At 36.5% G+C, this 12,077-nt stretch overlaps 1 long non-coding RNA gene across 1 annotated transcript; it reads right to left on the minus strand.

Moving 5' to 3' along the window:
* Positions 1-1,969: 1,969 nt before the first annotated feature.
* Positions 1,970-11,513, minus strand: LOC122965345. The gene is made up of 3 exons (XR_006398207.1): positions 11,433-11,513; positions 2,217-2,245; positions 1,970-2,045 (listed from the first exon to the last, which is right to left on the minus strand). It is a non-coding gene; the product is annotated as an uncharacterized LOC122965345 (long non-coding RNA).
* Positions 11,514-12,077: the final 564 nt, after the last annotated feature.

Consider the following 12,077-nt stretch of genomic DNA (forward strand, 5'->3'; position numbering starts at 1 on the left):
TGCCAAAGCATCAAGAGTCAAGGAAACAAAATAGCATTAACATAACATTGACATATATTAATTACATATAGTATATCTATGTATCTATGTATATATATATATATATACACATATGTCACTCTCAGCAAACATGTTAAAAACAATCCAAAATAAAAATGACTTTTTCTGTACAACTAATGACAGAACAAAGAACTCCTGCACACTGTCTTCTGTGCTTGTAATTAGAGGGGATTTATTGGGAAAAACGTTTCTGTACACAGACCTTCATCAGGTTATATCACAAGACAAAAGGAGAGACCATCTTAAAAAGGTTGGTTGACCCACCCTTGGGTGACAAGGTCTGTACAGTAAAGATATTTTTAACAAGTCATGATCACCCCTCTACACAGTAGGCTGACTTTTTCAATGCCACAAAAACATGAAGTTGAAATGTCATGTTTTGCATCATTGATATGTACAACTACAGGATAATCTCTGTATTCCTACATATAGCACTTTTATGTTCACTTACATGTTGTTTCAGCTTTCTGGTGGTTTTGCCTACATACACTAGACCACATGGACAATGCAGCATGTATTCAACATGTGTGAAAACACAAATAATGATGCTTTTTATTGGAAATACTTTGTTTGTGTGAGGACGACAAAAACTGTTACTTTTTTAAGTATTATTGCAGTGTGCACAGCTACCACAACGGTAGTAACCATCTGGTTGGGAGCATAAAAGCTTTGGTTGTGTAGGTTGCGTAGACTTGTGATGTGCAAAATCAGCATGGACCAGTAGGTCTCTCAAGTTTTCCCCCCATTTGTACACAAAAAGTGGCAGATCTTTAAAAGATTGGGGCTAGTTCAGGGTCTGATTTTAAAATATGCCAGTGTTTTCTAAAAACTGATTTTATGGCATGTGAGTGGGGAGAATAGGAGGTAATACAAGTTACAACAAATCTCTTTTCTTTTTTCTCACTTTTTCTCAACAGTTGCCAGCAGGGTTTTCTCAATGCTGTTTCATAAACCTTATTATCCATTCAGTAGGATACCCACGCTGGACAAATCATCAGTTTGTTTCATAAAATCTTCGGTAGTATTGCATATTCTTCAGAGTCTAAAATATTGACTTTTGGAACAACCTCTCTTGAGTGAGGTGGGATGATATCTGCTTGCTAACAAAAGAGTATTCTTGTCTGTTTCCTTACGCTATAAGGTAGTGGATACTGTGCACTTGTTTTTTATGACCCACATGTCAAAAAAATGAACTTTTTCCTCATTATAATCCATTGTAAATTTCAAGTTGCTATTAAAGATATTCAATAAGGTGAAAAGATTCAAGCGATTCATGATTTCTCCAACAAACCAACAAACAGATTGGCATAATTAGGCAAACAAATAGAACCCATGCTCATCCCAGACACTTGTAAATACAAATCTCCATTAAAGTAAAAATAATTGTTCTTCATGACAAGAGTAGCTAAATCAATGATTAACTAATTAGGTGGAACGACGTATTTTCCCAGTTCTGAAGATAAAAGTGTAAAGCCTCCAAAATACCGTCGTGTGATATATTCGTGTAAAGGCTGGCAATATCCAACATCACTAAGAGAGTATCATCAGATAAGTCAGTAAGACATGAAATTTTTTTAATAAAGTCAGTGGAATGTCTAATATATGCTGGTAAAGTGACAACATATGGCTTAATAAAGAAATCAATAAACTCTGACAGAGAGGCCAATAATGAATTTATCTGAGCTAGTAAATACTGATAAAACGGAAACAAACAAACATGTAAAAAGCAATAAGTAAGAATTAAACATTTTTTTAAAAGATTAAAAGTTTAACAAGTGTTGTAGTTTAAAAAAAGAATCACTCACCTAAACCCATCACAACACAAAATGATCTTTTTTGTCTAAACTACTCTGTAAAATCTGATGAAATGTTATTTAACTGCGGTGGACTCTGGTGAGTTGATGTTGGTGTCTGGCAGAAGCAGAAGGTTCTCCAACGTTTTCATAGTTCACCGTACCTTCATCTCCATCTTCATCATTATGCACCTGTGAAAAACAACACAACACACCTGAGATTCTGACATAAAATAGAACAAATAAACAACCTTTGTTTCAGATTAATACAGTCAACACTGTTTATTCTTCTCTGTACAGAATCACAGTAAATAGTGAACTACCACAAACATAAACATTTGAATATTCAGTTTTAAAACTCACAGCATTGTCATCCATCTGTGTTTTGTTCCCTGAAAACACAAAAAAGAGTCGAGTTTAGCTTCATCAGTAAACATCCAGGATCATCAAAACTTCTTGATGATAAAAGTTCTGTGAATGTTCTCACCTTTAGTTCTGGTCCATACGTTGACTGACACAACAGTTATTAAGAGAGCTGCTAAACCCACAGACACGATGAGGAACCTCAACAAAACTGCAAAATCTAAAACATTAAAAACATTTTTCTCTGTTCAAACTCCTGCAGTTAAAAGATGAGAGAAATACAGTATATACAGCACTTGTGCTTTTTACAACATGAAAAATGTTGCATTTATCACTGCTTCATTACAATATTAGTACAATATAGTTCAATATCTGAACTGAACTGTGAACTCTGGTGCTAAGTGTATGTTGCTACAGGAAGCATCAAAAATACAAATCTACTTATGACATTTAGAAATATTACTCTTCTATCTGTTTTGTACTTTAAACGTCAAAGGCTGAGAGACAGAAAGAGAGAGAACAGTGAGCAACAACAAGGTTTGAGACTCAGACATGTGTGTGAACACACTGACTGAGATGAACTGAATAAGAGAATATCTCCACCCACAGCCACGACTCAGTCTGACATTCATACTTTACGCTCAGAGATACAAGTTGTTAAATCACTACCTTGTTGTCTTGTTGGAGGATCAGTTGTTGTAGGTGGTGCTTGGTTCATCGTTACCTTTGTGCTTTTTCCCATTGTTGCTGTTGTTAATTTCATTGTTGGTGTTGATGTAGTTGTTGGTAATTTTGTTGTTGTTGTTGATTTTATTGGTGTTGATTTTGTTGTTGCAGGTCTTTTAGTGTCCTCACCTGAACATATGAAAAAAGAACAAGAGACAGACCGAGAGATGAACTGGAACAAAAGAACGTTGTTTGTATTTTCATGCAGATGCTGTTGCGTTTGGCTCAACTTATTTGCTTTTTTCCTTTATTCCTATTGGTGTTGATGTTTTGGGTTTTGTTTCTTTTCTTACATCCTCAGCTGGACAAATTAAATCTCAAAAACCAACAAACTGTGGTGAAAAAATACCACATAATTATCATCTACACACAAAAAAGAGAAACTAAATGAGGCAGATTTCTCACCTGAAGACTGAGGGCTGAAGGTAAACAGCTGCACTTTTCCAGTGTTTTTATCTGTCACGTTACACTTGAATAACTCAGAATACCTTGACGTCTCAGCAAGATGGGAAGTTGTAAACATCACAGTGACAAAGCAAGAAGACTGTGACTCCTTCATGTGCTGAGTGTTCACATCCCAATCATTACCCTCATACACCCACTTCACTGTCTGTCTACACTGTCCATATGTCGACACAGAGCAGTTTAACGTCACCTTATCAGTGTTCTTATGTTCAGTCACTGGTGAAGATGGAGATATTGTGAGAGAAAGACAACAAGAGTAAAATTAACTTCATCATTGTGATCATAATTATTGTAATGTTTCAGTATATTGTTCTAGCAAGACAGTTTGAGCTGAAAACATTATGATGTAAATACTCACTGGTAACAACAGACAGATAAACCCAAGAGTCTTGACCTTGTTGTTGTCCTGATTTGAACTGTCTGCAGCTGTAATGACCAACATCCTCAACTGTGACCTTCTTTATAACCAGAGAACAGTTCGCTGTAACACTCAGTCTGTCTGATTTAGCTTTGGCTCTTTTACCAATCTGCCCAAGTTTAATCAGCGCTACTGCTGCTGTTTTTCTTGAACCAAGAAAGAGCCAGGTAGTACTGTCACATTTATCCTGATCAGTCATCACATTTTCACAAGACAAAATGACTTCATCTCCATCTCTGACAGTGATGTAGAGGGAAGTTTGTCCAGTTACTGCTGTTGAGAATTTGAGAGAGAAATGTGATAAATGAACTGAAATAAGAATATGACTGTAGTGTGAATGTTAAAAACAAACAGCACATTTGACTGTCTCAGTAAAATGGAAGTAATTCAATAAAGTACAATAAGGTAATAATGCAGATTTTTGTATCTTACCTGTAAACTGAAGCCCCAGTATCAGAAATAAAGACATTTTAATCCATCTGAGTTCAACCATCGTGCTTCTCTGTCTTTCTCTCTGTCTTCTTCACTCGCTCTTAACTCTCAAAATGTCCTTATTAGTGCTTCACACAGACAAATACACTGTCTACTTCCTGTCATGAGTAAAGTGTCTCTTCCTCATTGTTGTGGTTTCAGTCTATTTTTCTCACTTCTAAGTTATTGACCTATTGTAGGCGGAGCATATTAGCTTCTCTTCTGTTTCAATTTTAATATTTTTGTATTTTATGAGCAAGCTGGCGTTCACATCTGCAATATCTTATATAATCTTATAAATCTTTATAAGATCATATATTATAATCAGCCAAGAGTAAATACATGAAGGATTAGATATTGTAGGAGTTAAGGCTGAACCTTTCCACCCACCACCAAGACCACAACACACTTCCTGTATTTCAAAGTTTATAATCATGACCTCATCATATAATGCTTTTAAAATGTAAAAATATCGTTTCCTCACATCCTGTGCACAGGACCAGTATTTGCATTCAAAGACAAATGATTTCCCTTCAAATTAGCCAACAGCACCCCAATAGTGGTTAAGAACATACCACATAACTGCAATGTTGATAAGTAAAAAGTAGTATAAAGTATGTTTTCAAACAGAATTAGGATTCTGTCATGACAGGATTCATGTTGATGATTGACAGCACACATGAACAGACAGGTGAAGAGTCAAACTTTGACTCTTGATGCTCATGATGCAACATGGTGATATTGCAGCAGCTGGGAAAGAACAGATAAGATGATGTTTTGGTGGTCTGAGACCTGTTAGTTCCTCTTTGTATCTTTGAAGTAAATGTTCCTGAGAACTGAACAGGAAGTGTTTTGTTGAGAATGTGGGTACAACATCAGCAGAGCTCTGGAGGTTTTAGCCTCTAATGATGACGTGATAAACACCTCAACCACACGAGGCTCACAGTAACAGACAGGCCAAACTTTATCAAGACACCAGACAAAGAGACTACTTTCATCTCTGAAAATCATCACTGAGACCCCAGCAGAATGTTTCTGATGATAACTGGTGTGCTTGCTGGTCTGTGCTTGTCCCAGAAGTGTGTATGTAAATCAGTCATCACTAATAACCTACTTAGTGGTTACTTATTTTGTCTCCAGTCTCCAGAGAGTAGTTCTCAAGGCAGACGCCACTGAGCATGTGCAGGAACGCGGTTTTGTTGACTGAGCTTCACTAGCTTGTCATGCCACATATCATAACCACATTCTCACACATGCTCAGTGGCCTTACACACAAAACAACAGCAACAAGAAGAGTGTGTGATGTATGTGTGTGTATTTCACTCTATAATAATACATCAAACACAAATGTTAATTTCTAAAATAGTCTGAAAGAAGCATGAAACATAAATGGAATTTCAACTGTAAAACTCTACAATACATCTACAACCCTTTTAGATTTATTACATTTTCTACTCATTTAGATGTTTAATATTTGACTCTCAAGGGTGACACCATTTATTCAGTCCAAGTAAGGGATGTCACATGATCACATCTCTACTCAGTTTACCTTTTGACACTTTTGTACCACAACAAAGCAAACTGAACAGAGACATTGTAGGTGTTGAGGGTGAATGTCTCCACCTACTCACCAACAAAACCACAGCGCACTTCCTTTCCAACGCTGTACTTCAAAGTTTGTATTTATAATCATGACCTCATCAAGTAATGCTTTTAAAATGTGACAACATTGTTTTCTCACATCCTGTGTGCAGTAGCAGTATTTGCATTTTAAGGCAAATGATTTCCCTTTAACAAAAGACATTTTCATTTTTTTTTTGTCATTTTTCTCCCCAATATTGGTTAATATTGGTTAATATTGGTTATGTCCACCTCTCTACTCTTTTGACACCCAAATAAATGTTTGCGATAAATAAATCTTAAAAACGTACATTTTCTGGATCCCAGGTTGAGTTGAGTTTGTAGGAGGAGCAATAATTTAACAAACTTTATCATAGTTAACTTTCTGACTTTCCTGCAGGAACCAGCCCAAAATTGAGACTCACAGGAACAGACGAGCCACACTTTATCAAGGTACAAGATAAAGAGACGCTCATTTCAGTTATGTTGAAAACAACTCAATCACTCCAAGATAATGAACAAGCTGTATTTAGGTACACAAAGTACATTGCTCTAAGGCACGGCAAACCCAATAACAGTTAAATGTTCCTTACAGAGTAACTACAGCCATAATAAAAATCCTGCTTGAGCTGCCATCTAGTGGTTGGTTCTGTAGAAACTCTGTTTCTTTGCAGTACAGCACTTTACATGGTACTATTGTTCAAATATATATCATAGTTGGTGAAAAAGAGTCTCTCATAGTCTAGTGATTCACTCTCTGGTGCAGCAGGGAGATATGTAAGTCAGTTTATGGACTGTTTGTTATTTATGAGAGGGAGGGGGTGATGCAAAATGGGGGAGGCACGTCAAATAATTTTTTAAGCACTGGGGAGGGACTTAAGGGGGGGATATACAACTTTAAATGTTGCATTTGTATTTATTTTAAATACATTTTTACATACATACATATGTGTTTTACTGCTGCATGGTGACGGGACTCAAAATATTTCTGAGTAAATAAACCATTTAAACCTGCCTATTCAGTTTGTGTTGGAATGTGAAGGGTTAAATGAAAGACGCCCCTTTTGTCAGACTTTTGCGCCTCCATAGTTGCTGGGAAGAAAATGCTGCTTTCAGCTCCGTGATTGGTGGTCCAGCTATAATTTTTACAGAGGGCCAAGTAATTCAAATGAAAGTAAAATTGACCAATCATAACCATATCTTCCCTCCAAATGGGCGGGCTTTGTTGTTGCTATTTAATGACAAGTTACCATTACCATGCTGGTACATCTGTGGTTTGCCGAGCAGGCAGAGTCTGAACACCATCTGACAGTTATCGTAGCCGGCAAATATGCCAGATCCGCCGCCAGTGGCGGGAGCGGCGTTTATTTACCACAACAACATGGCCGATAAAAACACAAACAAGTCAAGGAAGACTGATAAAAAAAGAGAACTGATGAATGTCATTCAGGCCAACATAAATTCATAATGTGAACCCCCCTCTCTCTGATAAATAACAAACAGTCCCTTAGTTTTCAGTTCAGTAAGTTTATCAACACTTATATCAGTAACAGCAATGATCAGCGGTGCAACAGTCTCCATGAAAGTCCAAAGTTAACAAAGTTTAAAACTACAGAAACATGAAATAATCATTGAGTGAAGTGATAAAACTGCATCACTACAAAGATAAAAAAAATACTAACAGCTCACTGCTAGCAAACATCTGCCTCTACTTAAAGCTCAAACAATCAATGACAAACTGAACATCAGACTACAACAAGAAAACAGCTACAAAGCACAAATATATTGTAACAACATGGAGAATGCACAAGCTGGATTTATTAGAGGCAGAGCTGATGTTTCATTTTCATCATCAAAATGTGACTTCAAGTGTGACCAGAAGTCATAAAACATTTGAACCTTTAAACTCACAAACGTCAAAAGAGCCACGTTTTTATATTTTACTCCAACCAACAAATTACATCAAGGCCACAAACTTTTGCATCACCACATTTTTTCACTACTGTAGAGTATTTGTATTTATATTCTTGAAAAGTATTGTTGGTAAATGTTTGTTTGTTTTGAACTAATGGGAACATGTAGAGATCGATCAGAAGAGGCTCGAGAATGGACCCTTGAGGAACACCACGTCATTTTTGTGTCTAATCAGATTTGTAGTTACCAGCTGACAGAACATATTCTCTATCTTACAAAAGGGATTTATATTAATGTCTGTGCAAGAACGTTTATTCAGGAAAAAGTACAAGAAACATAAAATTAATACAATAACAATGTACTGTTTGAAGCGAGGCAGTTTAAAGGATAGATTCACATTTTTTCAAGTCGGTCTTTAAACAATAGTCAGGTGCTCATATATATATTGAAACAGGTTTTATTTGCTGTAATCAAAGATCCCTTTCTAACATGCTTCCAGTGTCGGAGATGGGAACAAAATCCTCATTCTGTACAAAAATATATTCTAAAGTTAATCTAAAGTTAATATGAGGCTTCATCAGTCTCAGTTCATCAAATCAAGTGTGAATCTCTCAAAGTTACAGCCTTTTTATTTCCATCTTTGTATTATTATACGTCTAGTGCAGCTCAGCAAGGAAACACAGGGAAATACTGTCCAGTAGTATAATATCAGTTATAATAAAGAGAAGACAGTTACTGACTCTATTAGAGCTCCCAGCTCAGTTAAGTCTATTCTAGACAATTTAAAACATATCTCACTCTCAGCAAACATGTTTAAAACAATCCAAAATGAAAGTTACTTAAAAAATTTGTTTTTCTGTATAAATGATGATAAAACTGAGACAAAGCTAACACACAAAAAGCAATCAGTAACAATTAAAAATATGGTCAAATTTTTTTAAATGGATGAAAAGTTTGACAAAAACAAAATGATCTTTTTTATTGAAACTAATCATATAAAATCTGATGAAATGTTATGTTACTGCAGTGGACCCTGGTGAGTTGATGTTGGTGTGAAAGTTGTTGAGCAGTGGAGTCTCACAGAAGCAGAAGGTTCTTCAATGTTTTATAGAACACTGCACCTTCATCTCCATCTTCATCATCATGCACCTGTGAAAAACAACACAACACACCTGAGATTCTGAGATAAAATAGAACTAATAAACAACCTTTGTTTCAGTGTAATACAGTCAGCACTGCTTATTCTTCTCTTTACAGTTTAGTTCTGTTCAGAGGACACAGCTCATGAGGGGTCCATAGCACAATAGAATACAAAGAAGAGGAAGATGGAAAAAAATGAATAAATATTTAAACAATATCTAAACAAACAAACAAATAAACAAAAAACAAAAGGCATTCTACAATTATCAGACATTTGCATTCAGGCTGGAACGCCAATGTTCCCACATTCAACCTGACAGAGCTCAGCTCAGGGTTGGTTAGAGCTTAATTATACCACGGTGTGGATGAATACTATTTTCTGATTGGCTGGCAGATGTGCATTAAAACTGTTTAATGTTGCGCAGCGCTGCGTCGCTCGTGGCCAGTTGGGACATTCCAATAGAAAACAAAACAATAAAACTGATTTTTTGCTGACAGTTACTCGAGTCACATTCAATTAGGACATGGTTGGGCTATAGGCCTGTAATTCTCCAAGCTGTTTCGTTTACCAGCTTTATCTTTAATGAAAGGTACTAGTATACCAGATAAAATAGAGTCAGGTAGAATACCATGGACTAATAACCCAGTAAAACAAATAGCAAGCAGAGGGTAGAGTTTTTGACCAGCAAGTTTAGCAGTTATATTATCCATACCGGACGGTTTATTATCTCTTAAGGCCTAAACGCACTGGAAGCAATAATGAACGCGCGTCAGATGAGGCGCGTCAATTGATGCTCCTATGGCGCACTGCAAGCATCAGATTTGAAATTCCAACACCACAGAACCAACACGAATTCGTCATTTTGTCCTTGTATCAACCACTAGTTGGATGTAATGAGTGAATGAAAAGGAGAAATGCAGAGGAGGAAAATGAAACTGAAACTAAGAGCGTCTGTGTCCACAGTAAATCTGTTGTTGTTGACTGTTTGATGGTTATTTATTTGTGCGTTAAAATGTGACTGCTGTGAAATAATCAGAATATAACGTTTTACTTCTCTCATTCAGAGGTTTTGTTCTCACTACCGCTCACTCTCCTTGCTCACTGTCTCTCTCTCTCTCGCTTGCTCGCCCGTGCTCAGCTGGCTTGCACTATTTCTCTCTTTTTCGGCTGCAGAGAAAACAGTTTTGGTCGCTGGGTCCTCATTTGACGCTCCAAATAATTGAAACAAGGTCGGAGTAGGCGCATCAAGGCAGTTTGACGCGCGTCATGACGCTTCTAGTGCATTTAGGCCTTAAGTTTCATGACAGCATCTTGGACTTCTTGTGGGGTAACAATCACATCCTAATTATTATCGATGTTGTCTAATCTAATCTAATTGCTTTTAACACAGTTGAACAGATCATAGTAATGTTTCTGCCACAACTGAGAAATGATCTCTGAGCCATTTACTCTGACAATATTCAATGGTAGTGATGTTTTACAGTTATTCATGATTCTGAAGTTGTTTTGCAACTTTCTCAAGGTGCAAATTTGCACATTTCTCATATTCAAATATGGGTGCTTATTTATTTCTACCTGACTCTACCCATGCTTTAACAGCCCTTTTAGCCTCAGCATGAAACTCTTTTACATAGTCATTTCAACCAGACTTAGCATTGTACACATTAGACTTATGTTTATAAAAAGACCTGCTGGAGATGAGGAGAGACTCCACAATAGAATCATACATAGAATATAACTCGTTACTATTGTTGTGGGTTCTTGCAATTCATATCACAACACACAGTCGCATCTTTTGGTGGGTCAATACATCCCAGCAAGGCATCCAAAAAATGTTTTCTTTAAGATCCTCCTGTGTTAAGTTAGACTAGTCTAATGTCCCTGCACTTACATTGTTACCAACAATAACAGGTATGTTGCCTAAATTTAACAACATAGAAAAGGGTGGTCGGTAGTGGCCAGATCATAATTTATCTCCATGGCATCTAGAGAGTCATGTGCATCAGTGCATATGCAGTGATCAAGCCATGAAGCAGTGTGCCAAGCTTCACTGATATACGTATAGCTATTATCAGGCATAAGAACCTTGCTAGGGAGGATCAAACCACCATCATAGCAAAACTGCATTAAGTGATTAGCAATTGAGGAATTAACATCAGAGACATCAGCATTCATATCTCCTGTTTAGCTAAGAATGTCTCTTGAACACAGTATATCACAGATTTCCAAGAGCAACCACACAATGTGATTTTTTCTGCTTCGCTGTGGCCAACAAGCAGCCCTCGATCATGATACAACACTGAATATCATTTTGTCAGTTCAGTTTTAAAACTCACAGCATTGTCACTGATCTGTGTTTTGTTCCCTGAAAAGACAAAAAAAAAGTCAAGTTTAGCTTCATCAGTAAAAATCCAGGATCATCAAAACTTCTTGTTTATAAAAGTTCTGTGAATGTTCTCACCTTTAGTTCTGGTCCATATGTTGACTGACACAACAGTTATTGAGAGAGCTGCTAAACCCACAGACACGATGATGAACCTCAAGCGAACTTGAAAGTCTAAAACATTAGAAACATTTGTCACTGTTCAAACTCCTGTAATTAAAAGATGAGTGAAATACAGTATATACAGCACTTGTGCTTTTTACAACATGAAAAATGTTACATTAATCACTGCTTCATTACAATATTAGTACAATATAGTTCAATATTTGAACTAAACTGTGAACTCTGGTGATAAGTGTATGTTTCTGGAGACAGGAAGCACCAAAAATACAAATCTTCTTATGACATTTAAAAATATTTCTCTTCTATCTTTTTTGTACTTTAAATGATGTCAAAGGCTGAGAGACAGAAAGAGAGAGAACAGGGTTTGAGACTCAGACATGTGTGTGTAATATATAATAATACAATAATAATTATTGTAATGTTTCAGTATATTGTTCTAACAAGACAGTTTGAGCTGAAAACATTATGATGTAAATACTCACTGGTAACAACAGACAGATAAACACGAGAGTCTTGAACTTGTTGTTGTCCTGATTTGAACTGTCTGCAGGAGTAACGACCAACATCCTCAACTGTGACCTTCTTCATAACCAGAGAACA

Source organism: Thunnus albacares, chromosome 16 (genome assembly GCF_914725855.1).
Source record: "Thunnus albacares chromosome 16, fThuAlb1.1, whole genome shotgun sequence".
Classification (NCBI taxonomy): Eukaryota; Metazoa; Chordata; class Actinopteri; order Scombriformes; family Scombridae; genus Thunnus; species Thunnus albacares.